Source organism: Procambarus clarkii, chromosome 18 (assembly GCF_040958095.1).
Source record: "Procambarus clarkii isolate CNS0578487 chromosome 18, FALCON_Pclarkii_2.0, whole genome shotgun sequence".
NCBI classification, from domain to species: domain Eukaryota; kingdom Metazoa; phylum Arthropoda; class Malacostraca; order Decapoda; family Cambaridae; genus Procambarus; species Procambarus clarkii.
The window spans coordinates 2,638,618-2,653,456 of NC_091167.1; the positions used below are offsets into that span (position 1 = coordinate 2,638,618).

The 14,839-nt window shown below is 36.7% G+C and overlaps 1 long non-coding RNA gene across 1 annotated transcript; it reads left to right on the forward strand.

The window, feature by feature from the left end:
- Positions 1-5,262: 5,262 nt before the first annotated feature.
- LOC138365781 (uncharacterized) lies at positions 5,263-14,144 on the forward strand. The gene is made up of 4 exons (XR_011228992.1): positions 5,263-5,387; positions 9,902-10,061; positions 10,753-10,859; positions 13,580-14,144. It is a non-coding gene; the product is annotated as an uncharacterized lncRNA (long non-coding RNA).
- Positions 14,145-14,839: the final 695 nt, after the last annotated feature.

Sequence of the window (14,839 nt, forward strand, 5' to 3'; positions counted from 1 at the left end):
TTAAACCTTGTAAAGTTATCATAAAACTTGGAATAAGACGGTAAGCATGCTTTACTTATGAAAATATACAAACAAATCAACAAAAACATTTTAACATAAAAAACATAAACATAACATAAATTAATTGCATGCATGGGAGTTAACTGGAACTCTGTAATATTGCATACATGAACCTTAAGGTACAAACCCAGTGTATTTACTCATGCAGTTCTTTCCTAAATCTAAATTTTTCCAATTTTTACACTTTGTTTCGAGTTCTGTCTTGTGTTGCTACTTTTAATACCCCATTAATGTCCCCTTTGTTATGTCCATTCATCCCATTGTGCACCTCTACCATATGTCACTCCTAATTCTTTGCTTTTCTAGAGAATGTAATATAAGCTTTGACAATCTTTCTTCATATGACAGGTTAACAGGTAGAACAAAGATTACCATTTATATATGGATAACTATTATAAGTCGGTTTGAATGAGTGAATTGCTGCTTGAAGATAGGTATATACACCTGTGGTACTATCAGATTGCATCGTGGTGAGCCTAAAACCCTTCAGATCCAAGCAAAGGGTAAAATGCCAGCAGATACAATTGCGAACACATTGATACCAAAATGAAAGACATATGACGAGAATTGAGGTAACCAAAGTGAAAAGAGTGTTCACATTACATTGCACTAGAGTGCTCCCGGGTTACTTTCTCTCACTTTCTCTGTTTTGTGCGGATGGTACACCTTGCTTTTGGAGTTTATATGCATTTAAACCTGTAGATAATTCTATTGCTAACACATTGATACCAAAATGAAAGACCTAGGATGACAATTGGGGTGACCAAAATGAAAAGAGTGTATACATTTTATCGCTCTTGTGCGCTCCCTGGTAACACACTCTCGCTTACTCTGTTTGTTGCGGATGGTAAGCCGGGCTTTTGGAGTTTATATGCCTTTAGTCCTGTAGAGAATTCTATTGCGAACACATTGATGCCAAATTGAAAAAACTAGGATGAGAATTGAGGTAACAAAGTTGAAAAGGGTATACACTTTTCAGTATTATCACGCTCTCTAATGTAATGAGAGTTGCCTGAGGGTGGCTCAGCTTTCTTTTTCTGGTACCCTTGGCCTACATTCATCTTGTCGGCGGGTGGAGCGCGCTGCTGTCTTTGACATTATATGCACATAGTTCTGTTGGGAATTCTATTGCGAACGCATTGATACCAAAATGAAAGACATAGGACGAGAATTAAGGTGACAAAGTTGAAAAGAGTATACACTTTTCAGTATTTCCGCGCACTACCAGGGAATGTCCAAACAAAAATGGAGAGAGTGGAGGGGTAACTTGCCCAAAACGCGAAAGTGTTTGGGGAGATTAACTTTCGTTCAATACTATTATGCAAAAGGAGCCACACATCTATGGTTCATCCAATAAAATCAGCAGACTTCTAGATGTTACTACTGCTCGGCTTAGACTCGGTTACAAGTATTTCTGGGAATTCCCATTATCTGCCGATGTAGACCTGACCAAATGTTAACTGTCAACAAAATTATTCGCACACCCTCCGTCACTATGTGATAGTGAATTCAGAGACAATTCTATAACCAATGTACCAACGATGTGTCAATATTTCATTCAAAATGATCTGGTACCAGAAATTTTAGCCAAATATCCCCAGTTTGCTAACTGTAAGTAGTAACTAAGTGATTGTAACCTATCCACCGCTGCCCACTGGATGGGGAGCGGTGTGCAGGACAAACATATCAATTGTGACACTAGCTCTCCACATATGTCAGTTGCTTAATTTAGAAACTGTACTTGTGATCGATCTCGAACCTATTGTTGATGTGACGACTTATACTGAATTTTGTAACTAGCTCATCAAGATTGTAACTTGCTTAGCTAAATGAATTGTTGGGTTCAGTCCCTGAGCCCATTATGTGCCTCTGCAACCCTTTCCACTACCGCCCACAAGATGGGTATGGGGTGCATAATAAATGAACTAAACTAACTTTAAGGCATCCTGAAAGAAAGCTTGGAGGGCTTGAAAAATTGCAGAACGAAGCCTTGAGGATAATCCTTGGGTGCCTTCGTACCACAAAGATACTTAATATGAGAAAGGAACTTAATATTCCGAGCGTTGTTTATCGTGTTACTGAAAATAACTGTCAAATTGGTATAAAAATGCTTAGGCTAGCTCATCCTAACCCTTGCACAGAAGCCCTCCAGAATTTCTTTATTGAATGTAAACATTGTTTCAAATAGATAAATAAAATTGGAACTGAACTCAGAAAGTATCAGATTTATAATTTGTACCAAGAGAGACAACAATAGCACTTTCCTGCACTGTAGGAAATTACACCCTTTTCAATTTTAATCCCTCCCTTTCCATCAAAGGAGCAAATTAGAGATCAGTCCCAGCTTTGTCTTGAGGCAAAGCTCAACGTCTTAAGCCATATTGATGCTCTGTCCACAGAGCATTCTCTCTCTCAAATCATATACACTGAAGGTTTCCTACAGCGCCCAACGGGTGCAGCTGGAAGTGCAGTTGTCCTGGCAATAGGATATGACTTATATTTTGAGTGGGGAGTCCGTATAAACAACTGGGCCTCTATCCTTCAGACTGAACTATTTGCCTTGCTCCTTGCACTGAAATGTGTACAAGTATCCAAACTTGATACATTAGTTGTAAGTGACTCTTTATCATCCTTAATTGCTCTCAACTCTTTAAGACATAACTGTAACATGCTTGTGTCTGAAGCTAGACACAAATACAATAACAACTTGAGGAACCTTATCATAAACAATAATCTCAACAAAAATCACATAGTTCTCAGAGGTGATTTCAATATTGACCTAGGGCTACAAAATAACCCTCAAGTAGACTGTTTCCTCAACAGCATGAATTCCTGTATGCTCATCCCCGCAATCACCAGGCCCACCCGAGTCACTCAAACATCTGCGACTACCCTGGATCACTGATGGACCAACATAACAGCTCCTCTTACATCAAGTATAATCACTGACAGAACAACTGACCACTATCCTACCTTCCTTGTAGCGAACATGGCCATAACACCACCAGGTAACAAGAAAATTACCTTTAGGTTACAATGTGAAGCGGCAATAGGCAATCTCACAAATGCCCTCCACAATGTAAACTGGGAATCTAAATTTATCAATACACAGGATAATAATTCGTTAACTAGCCTCTTTCCAAAATTTAAAGCCTTTACAATACTTATTGTCCTCTCCTCACCAAGCAAGTAACTGGCAAAAAGGTTAAATAATCCCTGGCTCACTAATGGCATACTTAAAGTAATCGACAAGAAACATGAATATGAAAAAAAAACTTAGGATTGGCCTAGTTGGAAAAGAAGTAGTTAAGAGGTACTCATCAGTGCTTACCAGTATAATAAGAGCAAAGCGTTCCTATTACGAGAATAGATTCAAAGAAGCAAAAGGCAACATAAAAAGCACATGGAGAGCCATCTCTACCATCCTAGGAGCTAAACAACATTCACATAATAAGATAAAAATCTCCAAGGATGGTTATACACCTGCAACAGATCTTGAAACAGCAACTGAATTTAATAGCTTCTTTTCATCGTTTGGTGCTCACCTTGCCCGAAAAATCCCAGAGACTCAGACATATGTTACCACATATCTTTCACGCAGCTATCCAAACTCTCTTCTCCTCTCTCCGGTCAGCCCTACAGATGTTGTGTCCATCATTCACTCGCTAAAAACCAAAGCTGGGAACATTAGTGAAATACCATCGATGGTACACAGGCGTGCCTCCCATGCCCTTGCACCATCCATAGCACTGCTGTTCAACAAATCCCTAGAGTGTCATACCTTCCCTGATATCCTTAAAAAAGCAAGAGTAACGCCAGTTCATAAAGGAGGTAACACGGCAGACATAAATAATTACAGACCCATATCGAATCTACCTATATTATCAAAATTATTTTTTTTTTTTTTACAAACAGCTCTACTCCAATCTTGTAAAATTCAATATACTAAGTCCCTGTCAGTTTGGCTTCCGCTCCCAAAAGAGTACCAATGATGCTATTGTTAGTCTGCTTGACTTAATCTTCTCAGCCCTTGACAAAAGTGAGTTTCCAATTGAACTCTTCATCGGCCTGAGAAAGGCCTTTGATACTGTTAACCATAACTACCTCTTACTTAAATTCCACCATTATGGAATCCGTGGCCTTGCCCTAAACTATATCCGATCCTATCTTAGTAACAGACACCAATATGAAGCCATCAATGATATAACCTCTCCCACTCTACCACTTAATTACCGTAAAGGTGCCACAGAGCAGCATCCTAGGACCCTCCTGTTTCTTATATACATCAATGATCTCCCTAATGTCTCTAACATACTTAAACCTATATTGTTGGCTGATGATACTACTCATCTACTCTGACCCCAACCCACTCCTGTTAAATAATGTTGTAAACAATTAATTAAAAAAAGTCTACTTGTGGATGTCAACCAACAAACCTCACACAAAACATAGAAAAGACCTACTATATCTTATTTGGAAACAAATCAACAAATGCAATTCAGCTTCAGATAGATAATGTAAACATTAGCAATAAAAATGATGGAAAGTTTCTTAGCCTATACTTAGACAAGAGACTCAACTTCCGCACCCATATACAACACATAACTAAAAAGGTTTCTAAAACAGTTGGTATACTGTTTAAGATCAGATATTATGTACCCTACTCTGCTCTCCTCTCACTCTATTATGCACTTATCTATCCCTATCATTCTTATGGCGTTTGTGCTTGGGGTTCAACCTCTGCAAACTACCTCAAGCCCATCATCATCCAGTAAAAATCTGCTATCAGGACAATAAATAACTCTACCTTCAGACAACACACAGCTCCCTTGTTCAAATCCTTAAACATGCTAAACAAATTCACTCCATACATTCTCCTGTGTAAATTACGTTTATAAAGCCCTTTTTCTAACTGCAAACCCTGTTCTGAAACTCTTCCTGGACAGATGTAATAGAACACATGGCCACGTCCCCACCAGACATAAATATCTCTTTGATATCCCCAGAGTCAAACTTAATCTATGTAAACACTCTATGTAAATAAAGGGACCTAGTCTATGGAACTCACTCCCTTATAATGATTTGAAAAGCTGTCCAACTTCTGCCATATTCAAAAATAAAACCAAAAAGTACCTGTAGTACTTTTTAAGTACGAGGGAGTAATGCGCAAAGCGTCCCTCACCTGTGACGTCACAGCGTCACCTGACGCCATATCAACACATCGGCCATTTTGTCGTCAGTTCAGTCATGGCGAGGACTAACCCTTCATGCAAACTGCACCTACTATCAAGAAGAAGAAGATTTTGTGTTCCACCGATAGTATTATCGTAAGTAAGCACTTATATTTTATATTTTATTAAATTAATTGATTCTATTTTTCTGTAATAAAGGTCCAAAGGGTTGTTAAGGAACAAGGGTGTAGCGATACCGACGCTCAGTGCGCTCAACTCACACCAAAGTATCACCTGTGTAGCTTCTGTAATTAGTGTTAATTAGTTATGCTATAAGATAATGAAGCGAGTATAAGATTAACTCGCTACAAGGGTACTGTGTTGGGAGGTGAGGGCTGTTACTGGTGTCTGTGGGGATGTGAGGACTTGTACCAACCACTATCACCACCAGTACCTTGTCTTGCATCCTGCTTAGTATTCCTATTGAGATATGAAGTATTATTGCATTCATATAATTATTCATTCATTGTCATTACTATTTTTATGGGCTATGTTCTGTTACCCTAATGCTTTTTACCCCTGGGCATGTCCATTTACTCTCCAGCCCTTCACAAGCCACTGCTGCACCCCCTCCATGCCCATACTTACTGTGCTTATTCTTACAGGACTGCACTGCATTATGTGGTGCTCACTGCCTGGACACCTTGATACATGCATTATAGGGTTCTGGTAGTTGTTCTACTCACCAAGCCCTTCCAAGGCCAGGCTTGACATGTGAGAGCTTGGTCCAACAGGCTGTTGCTTGGACAGGCCCCTCAGGCCCACATATCCACCACAGCCTTGTTTGTCCGGCACTTCAAAATCAAATGTTTATTTACGTAAGGTACATACATATTTTTAGGTAAGGTACTCTTTATTTGGGTAAATTTATCTTCGTAGTATTTAGCTTTGGCTCGTCTAATTATCTTGGATAGCAATAACGAGTAATTCTTTGAGAATTCTTTGGAGACAATTCCTAACCTATACTTCTCCCAACCTATACTTCTTCTCAAGGTCATCTTCACTTCTTGAAGATGTTCAGGTTTTCTCTTGAAGATGTCGACGGTTGTTCCAGCAATACTGTATTTCTTTTATTGCTGAAAACCTGTTTTCAGCAATAAAAAAATAATCCTGAATCCAGAAAAAAATCCCTTTTGTATCGTCTGGAAATTTTCAAATATTGCTGATCAAACCTGAGTCTAAATTATTTGTATATATTATGAATTACAGAGGTCCCAGGACAGGGTTTTTAGGCACTCCACTTACATTTTCCCACTCTGACTTAACCCCCATTTATACAAACTCAGTCTTATCTTTTAGCTAATAATTTATTGTACACACCATACTCAGCCTGTGTAGGGTAGTTTATTGTGCATGTGTAGTATATATATTTGTGTAGTATATTTGGTATATTTAATGCCTCTAACCTCTCCTCATAGTTCTTGTCCTTCAGTTCTGGGAGCCACTTAGTAGCATGTCTTTGCACCTTTTCCAGTTTATGTGCTTCTTAAGATATGGGCACCATACAACCGCTGCATATTCCAACTTTGGTCTAACAAAAGTCGTGAACAATTTCTTGAGTATTTCGCCATCCATGCATTTAAAAGCTCTGAATATTATCCTTTACCTGCAATTGGTTGTTGCTGTATTTATAGAATATGATTTGTTCTACTTTACATTTGTTTGTTCCTTTTTTTCAAAATTTCTTTCTGCCTCTCTCCTCACTGCCGTGTAGTTGTTTCTCTTTGTATTACTGGTATGTTTGGGGGTTTGGCCTCTTCGTATATTGATTCCATTTTTGTGTCTTTTGGTCTCTGTCCGTCTTGAAATTTCAGTTGAACAAATCCTGTTTCCTAGTTCTGCATCTTTGTTTTGGTATAAATGTTTTTGTTCCTTTATCATATATTTCACAAAATTGACATACTGTGCATTAATTCATCTCAATTACTTCCTTTCCTAACAGCAAGCCTTTCCAGTAAAATTCTTTGAATTCTTTTCTGACTTCTGGCCTAATGTTTGTTTTATCCTAGTGTGTATGATGCCTAGCGTGTGTCTGGTGCCTGTTGTGTTAAACCGAAGATAAATGCATAAGTATAGGTCAGTAATTTCTCCAGCTTTGAAAGGGGCTTTCATTATGCAGCAGTATTCCACTCTAGAGAGCACTAGCGTCTTGAAAACTATCATCATCGGTATAGCATCTCTAGTGTGAAAAGTTCTTGTTATCTATCCTGTCATTTTTCTTGCAGTTGTGACGGCTACTTTATTGTGTTCTTTAAATGTAAGGCCTTCTGACATCAGTACACCCAAATCCTTTACGTTGCTTTTCCGTTCAATGTTATGATTTGACTGAGTTTTGTAAGTGGTTTCCGTTTTTATATTTTTTATTTTTTCCGTAGCGCATGAGCTGAAACTTATGTTCGTTAATCACCATGTTATTTTCTGTAGCCCATAGAAAGACCTGATTTACATCTGATTGGAGGTTTGCCGTGTCCTCTATGTTGCCTACTCTCGTGAAGATTCTAGTGTCATCTGCAAAGGATGATCAAGTACTATAGGTTGTGTCCTTGTCTATGTCCGATATGAGGATGAGAAAAAGTATTGGAGCAAGCACAGTACGCTTGGGGACTGAGCTCTTTACGGTTGATGGTCCAGATTTTATTTTGTTGACTACTACACATTGGGTTCTATTAGTCAGGAAGTTGTATATCCATCTGCCTATTTTTCCGGTAATTCCTTTTGAACGCATTTTATGTGCAATAACACAATGGTCACATTTGTCAAAGGCTTTTTTTTGTCAAAGCGTTTTGTTTGTCTTCCATGGCATCTAGTGCCATGTCAGAGTGGTCCAGCAACTGTGATAGGCAAGAGCGCCCTGTTCTGAAACCATGTTGTCTGGGGTTATGGAGATGCTGTGATTCCATGTATTTTGTGATCTTACTTCTTAGCATTCTCTCAAAGATTTTTATGATGTGCGATGTTAGTGCTATCGGTCTGTAGTTTTTTGCCTCTGCCTTATTTCCTCCTTTATGGGGCGGTGCTATCTCTGCTGTTTTTAGTATGTCAGGGACAATGCCAGTATCTTGGCTTTGTCTCCAAAGAATGTGAAGGGCCTGCGATAACGTTTTTTACAGTTCTTGATGAATATAGAGTTCCAAGAGTCAGGGCCTGGTGCAGAGTGCATAGGCATACTGTCTATGGCTTCTTCAAAATCCAGTGGGGATAGGATCACATCTGATTTATGATTTGATGTTGGTATCATATCCATGAAAAATTCATTTGGGTTATCAATCAGATGGATGGAGAGCTACACTCGTGGTGTCCCATTTTCCCAGCACTCTTTGTCATATAATGCTTTGAAACTTTTGACGGATTTGGCCTCCACCACCTTCTCACCTAACATGTTCCAACCGTTTACCATTCTGTTTGCAAAAGTGAATTGTCTTACATTTCTTCGGCATCTTTGTTTAGTTCGTTTAAATCTATAACCTCTTGTTCTTGAAATTCCAGGTCTCGGGAAATCTTCCCTATCAAGTTTATCAATTCCTGTTACTGTTTTGTACGTAGTGATCATATCTCCTCTTTTCCTTCTGTCTTCTAGTTTGGAATATTTAATGCCTCTAATGTCTCCTCATAAATCCTGCCCTTCAGTTTTGGTATGAATGTTTGTGTGCCTTCATCGTATATTTTGCAAAATATGGAATACATCTCATTTACTTTACTTTAAGAATATGGTTCGATCAATTAAAAACCCTCTTGTTCAAATTGCAAAGAGACTGAAAGAGATGCAGCATGCTCAATGGATTATATATTAGTGATTATTATTAGGATTATATATTAGTGAATCATATTAGTGATTCAATTATTATGGTCATAAAACAATAAACAAATAGTTTTGGTGTTATTACACTCTATTCACAGGTTATATATAAGTATCTGCATGTTTTGTTCACCATTACAAACCACTAAGTTGGTTTGATTTTTGTTGAGATTGTTATTGGCAAAACTTGGCAAAGGTATATTCACAATAGTAGTCTCTATTACTAATGAGACTATTGCAGATGAAGGTATCTTTGTAAGATATTGCTATGCCACCTCCTTTTTTTATTAGGCCTGCAGTTGTGAATGGCTTTATTATCAGCCAAGTTGTAGCATACAACATAGCATATATATGTATATGGCATACATACATATATATATATATATATATATATATATATATATATATATATATATATATATATATATATATATATATATATATATATATATATATATATATATATATATATATATATATATATATATATATATATATATATATATATATATATATATATATATATATATATATATATATATGTTACAACATAACAGGCCAATTACACTGGATTAATCTTTGTGTTTAGATAGGAGATGCCTCGTATGGGCCAATAAGCCTTCTGCAGCCCCTATGTTTATCCCTTATGTATCCCCCCATGTTTTCACCTTCATTGTATTATCACCTGACCTAATGCGGGTATAAAATCAACTAATATATATATATATATATATATATATATATATATATATATATATATATATATATATATTCAAAATTCGTCAGTGTACTACATTTTTGTTGTTGCTTTTAGGTGATGCTTTTAACCAGTGTATGTGGGTCTGATTGCGCAACCACAGTTCGAAGAATAATGAAGATATGAACAAACGGCCTGTGGTCACTATACAGTCTGGAAGGGCAAAAGAAGAAATTGGCATTTCTACAAAAACAAGAACTATATAATGTTATTTTAAGTAAGTAACCAAAAAATTAAATAATTTTTTTAAAGTTTAAAATTCACTTAAAAATGTAAATTTTAAGTTAAAAAATTTTAACCAAAAAACTTGATATTTTTCATATTTGGAACCATTCCATAATCCCAAGCATAAATGATTATATTTCTATCACTTGCTCTTAAGATTGTTTCATTTAATAGAGGTTGGGCATAATTGTTCTCTGCTGCTAATAGAACTGACTGACTTAGCTATAGGAAAATGTAAAATTAATTGGTTTATCCATTACAGTATTTTGCAGTTTATTTCATGATCCTGTGCTTAATACTTGCATAAATAGTAGATTACAAAATGCATTTTTATATCATTAGTATTGAATAATAATAATGCAAATAATTGACTTATAAATGATGTACAATTAATTGGTAGGTGATATTATATTATTAATATTTTTTCATTCTTGCAAAGCCTTAACAAAGTCATTAACATGTTAATATAAACTTGATCACCTTCCACTTATTTTCTCATGTGCTACCTACATGTACAAAACCTTATTCCTAAATGCATATTTTGTTCTGAAACTTGTCCTTTATATGTTGTGTATCACCATCTCTGGAGAGTTTTATCTGATTGATGTATAAATTACTTTTAATTTTACAGAATATTATTGTTATACTGAATTTATTATTATATAAATAACTTAATTTTACAGAATCATCTATCGACGCACATCCACAAGTTGAGGAGGAGGATGTGACCTTCCAGATTTCTGAAGTACTGAAACAGGCACCAAACAGGCCTGGTGGATCTAGGTACAAGGTAAAATAATTTAATTTTTTTTTTTTTTTTTTACTAATTGTCCGATATATATATATATATATATATATATATATATATATATATATATATATATATATATATATATATATATATATATATATATATATAAATATATATATATATATATATATATATAAATATATATATATATATATATAAATATATATATAATGTGTCGTACCTAGTAGCCAGAACGCACATCTCAGCCTACTATGCAAGGCCCGATTTGCCTAATAAGCCAAGTTTTCTTGAATTAATGTTTTTTCGACTACCTAACCTAACATTTTCAGCTACCTAACCTAACCTATAAAGATAGGTTAGGTTCGGTCATATATCTCTATTAATTTTAACTCCAATAAAAAAAGAATTGACCTCATACATAATGAAATGGATAGCTTTATCATTTCATAAGAAAAAAAATAGAGAAAATATATTAATTCATGAAAACTTGGCTTATTAGGCAAATCGGGCCTTGCATAGTAGGCTGAAAAGTGCGTTCTGGCGACTAGGTACGACATATATATATATATATATATATATATATATATATATATATATATATATATATATATATATATATATATATATATATATATATATATATATATATATATATATATATATATATAATATGTATGTGTGTGTGTGTGTGTAATTACCTAAGTGTAGTTAAAGGATGAGACCGTCTTCCCAGCACTCTTTGTCATATAACGCTTTGAAACTACTGACAGTCTTGGCCTCCACCACCTTCTCACCTAACTTGTTCCAACCGTCTACCACTCTATTTGCGAAAGTGAATTTTCTTATATTTCTTTAGCATCTGTGTTAAGCTAGTTTCAATCTATGACCTCCTGTTCTTGAAGTTCCAGGTCTCAGGAAATCTTCCCTGTCGATTTTATCAATTCCTGTTACTATTTTGTATGTAGTGATCATATCACCTCTTCTGTCTTTTAGTTTTGGCATATTTAATGCCTCTAACGTCTCCTCGTAGCTCTTGCCCTTCAGTTCTGGGAGCCACTTAGTAGCATGTCTTTGCACCTTTTCCAGTTTGTTGATGTGCTTCTTAAGATATGGGCCAACTTCTGTTGTTGGGCACCACACAACAGCTGCATATTCTAGCTTTGGCGTAACAAAAGTCATGAACAATTTCTTTAGTATATCACCATCCATGTATTTAAACGCAATTCTAAAGTTAGAAAGCGTAGCATAGGCTCCTCGCACAATATTCTTTATGTGGTCCTCAGGTGATAGTTTTCTATCTAGAACCACCCCTAGATCTCTTTCTTTATCAGAATTCTTTAAAGATTTCTCACATAATGTATAGGTTGTGTGGGGTCTATGTTCTCCTGTTCCACATTCCATAACATGGCATTTATTAACATTAAATTCCATTTGCCAAGTGGTGCTCCATATACTTATTTTATCCAGGTTTTCTTGAAGGGCATGACAATCATCTAAATTTCTTATCCTTCCTATTATCTTAGCATCATCAGCAAACATGTTCATGTAATTCTGTATACCAACTGGTAGATCATTTATGTAGACAATAAACATCACTGGTGCAAGAACTGAACCCTGTGGTACTCCACTTGTGACATTTCTCCAGTCCGATACATTGCCTCTGATTACTGCCCTCATTTTTCTATGTCAGAAAATTTTTCATCCATATTAGAAGCTTACCTGTCACCCCTCCAATATTTTCCAGTTTCCAGAACAACCTCTCTATGTGGAACTGTCGAATGCCTTTTTTAGGTCCAAATAGATGCAGTCAACCCAACCATCTCTTTCCTGTAATATATCTGTTGCTCGATCATAGAAACTGAGTAAATTCGATACACAGGATCTTCCAAATCGAAAACCATACTGTCTGTCTGAAATTATATCATTTCTCTCCAGGTGTTCTACCCATTTAGTTTTAATTATTTTTTCCAATATTCCAATTCCAATTTTTTCCAATAATGTGTGTGTGTGTATGTATATTTGTGTTGTTGAATATGACCGAAAGTCAGTCTTTCTGCCCCTCTCCTTACTGCTATTGTTGTTTCTCGCATCTGTGTATTGCTTGTATGTTTGGGCAATTTTTCCCCTTTTCCTAGTTCTGCATCTCTGCTTTAGTATAAATTTTGTTGTGCCATTATCATATATTTCACAAAACTTGACATACATCTCATTTACTTCATGTCCTAACAGCAAGTGTTTGTCAAATTCCTTAAGGAAATATCTGAGTTCCCCATAATGACCTCTCCACAAGTCAGGTTTTTCAACTGCTTCAAGCTCATTTTCTTCCAGATTATAATGCATTGCATACTTTATTCCAAAAAAGACATGGTCACTTTTACCCAAGTGACCATGTCACTTGGGTAAAAGGAGGGAGGTACCAAAGGAGGGAGGTACTGAATGATAAATATATCTTTCTCTTTCCTGGTAAATATAATATCCAGCATGGAGGGAACATCCCCTTCCCTCATCCTCGTAGCTTGTTTAACATGTAGAAACATGAATGTTTACAGGGTGAGGTTTACGAAATTATATATATATATATATATAATTGGTCTCTGGTCTATATATATTATATATATATATATATATATATATATATATATATATATATATATATATATATATATATATATAAGTTTGTGTGTGTGTAACTTATATAAATAAATAATTAAATATTAATTTTGTTAATATCTTTTCAGGGAAAACTTGCAAGTACAATTCGTATACAAGAGGGGCAACAAGAGCCAGAGGATGTCTACTAAGAAAATATATAAGTCTTTATCCTCACACTCTTGATATATGGTCTTCTCTGGTCTCTTTATTTTCTCTCCTCACAAATGTCCCTTTTTTTATTTCTTTTACGTTTCTCTCCTGTTTTTCTTGTCTTTTAATCTCTCCTTTCCTCCTCTCTTCTAACACCTCTCGTTTCCTGTCTCTTCTAGCTTCTCTCTTCCTTTACTTTTTATATTTGTGGTATTCATTTATGTCATTTTTATCTTGTATATTTTTCTTGTATCTTTTTCTTATCTTGTGTTTCTCTTCCCCTTCTCTTCAATGATTTCTCATTTCTCTCCTCTCTCTGTTGTTTCTGTTCTGTCTTCTCTCTCCTTGCCTTAATTTTGTTCTGTCTCCTCTTTTGTTGTGTGTGTGTCTTTCTGTCTCTGTCTGTCTCTCTCTCTCTCTCTGGCTCTCTTGCTCTCTCTCTCTCTCTCTGGCTCTCTCTCTCTCTCGCTCTGGCTCTCTCTCTCTCTCTCTGGCTCTCTCTCTCTCTCTCTCTCTGGCTCTCTCTCTGGCTCTCTCTCTCTCTCTCTCTCTCTCTCTCTGGCTCTCTCTCTCTCTCTCTCTGGCTCTCTCTCTCTCTCTCTCTCTCTCTCTGGCTCTCTCTGGCTCTCTCTCTCTGGCTCTCTCTCTCTCTCTCTCTGGCTCTCTCTCTCTCTCTCTCTGGCTCTCTCTCTCTCTGGCTCTCTCTCTCTCTCTCTCTCTGGCTCTCTCTCTCTCTCTCTCTCTCTCTCTCTCTCTCTCTCTCTCTCTCTCTCTCTCTCTCTGGCTCTCTCTCTCTCTCTCTGGCTCTCTCTCTCTCTCTCTCTCTCTCTGGCTCTCTCTCTCTCTCTGGCTCTCTCTCTCTCTCTCTGGCTCTCTCTCTCTCTCTCTGGCTCTCTCTCTCTCTCTCTGGCTCTCTCTCTCTCTCTCTGGCTCTCTCTCTGGCTCTCTCTCTCTCTCTGGCTCTGTCTCTCTCTCTCTGGCTCTGTCTCTCTCTCTCTGGCTCTCTCTCTCTCTCTCTGGCTCTCTCTCTGGCTCTCTCTCTCTCTCTGGCTCTGTCTCTCTCTCTCTGGCTCTGTCTCTCTCTCTCTGGCTCTCTCGCTCTCTCTGGCTCTTTCGCTCTCTCTGGCTCTCGCTCTCTCTCTCTCTCTGGCTCTCTCTCTCTCTCTCTCTGGCTCTCTCTCTCTCTCTGGCTCTCT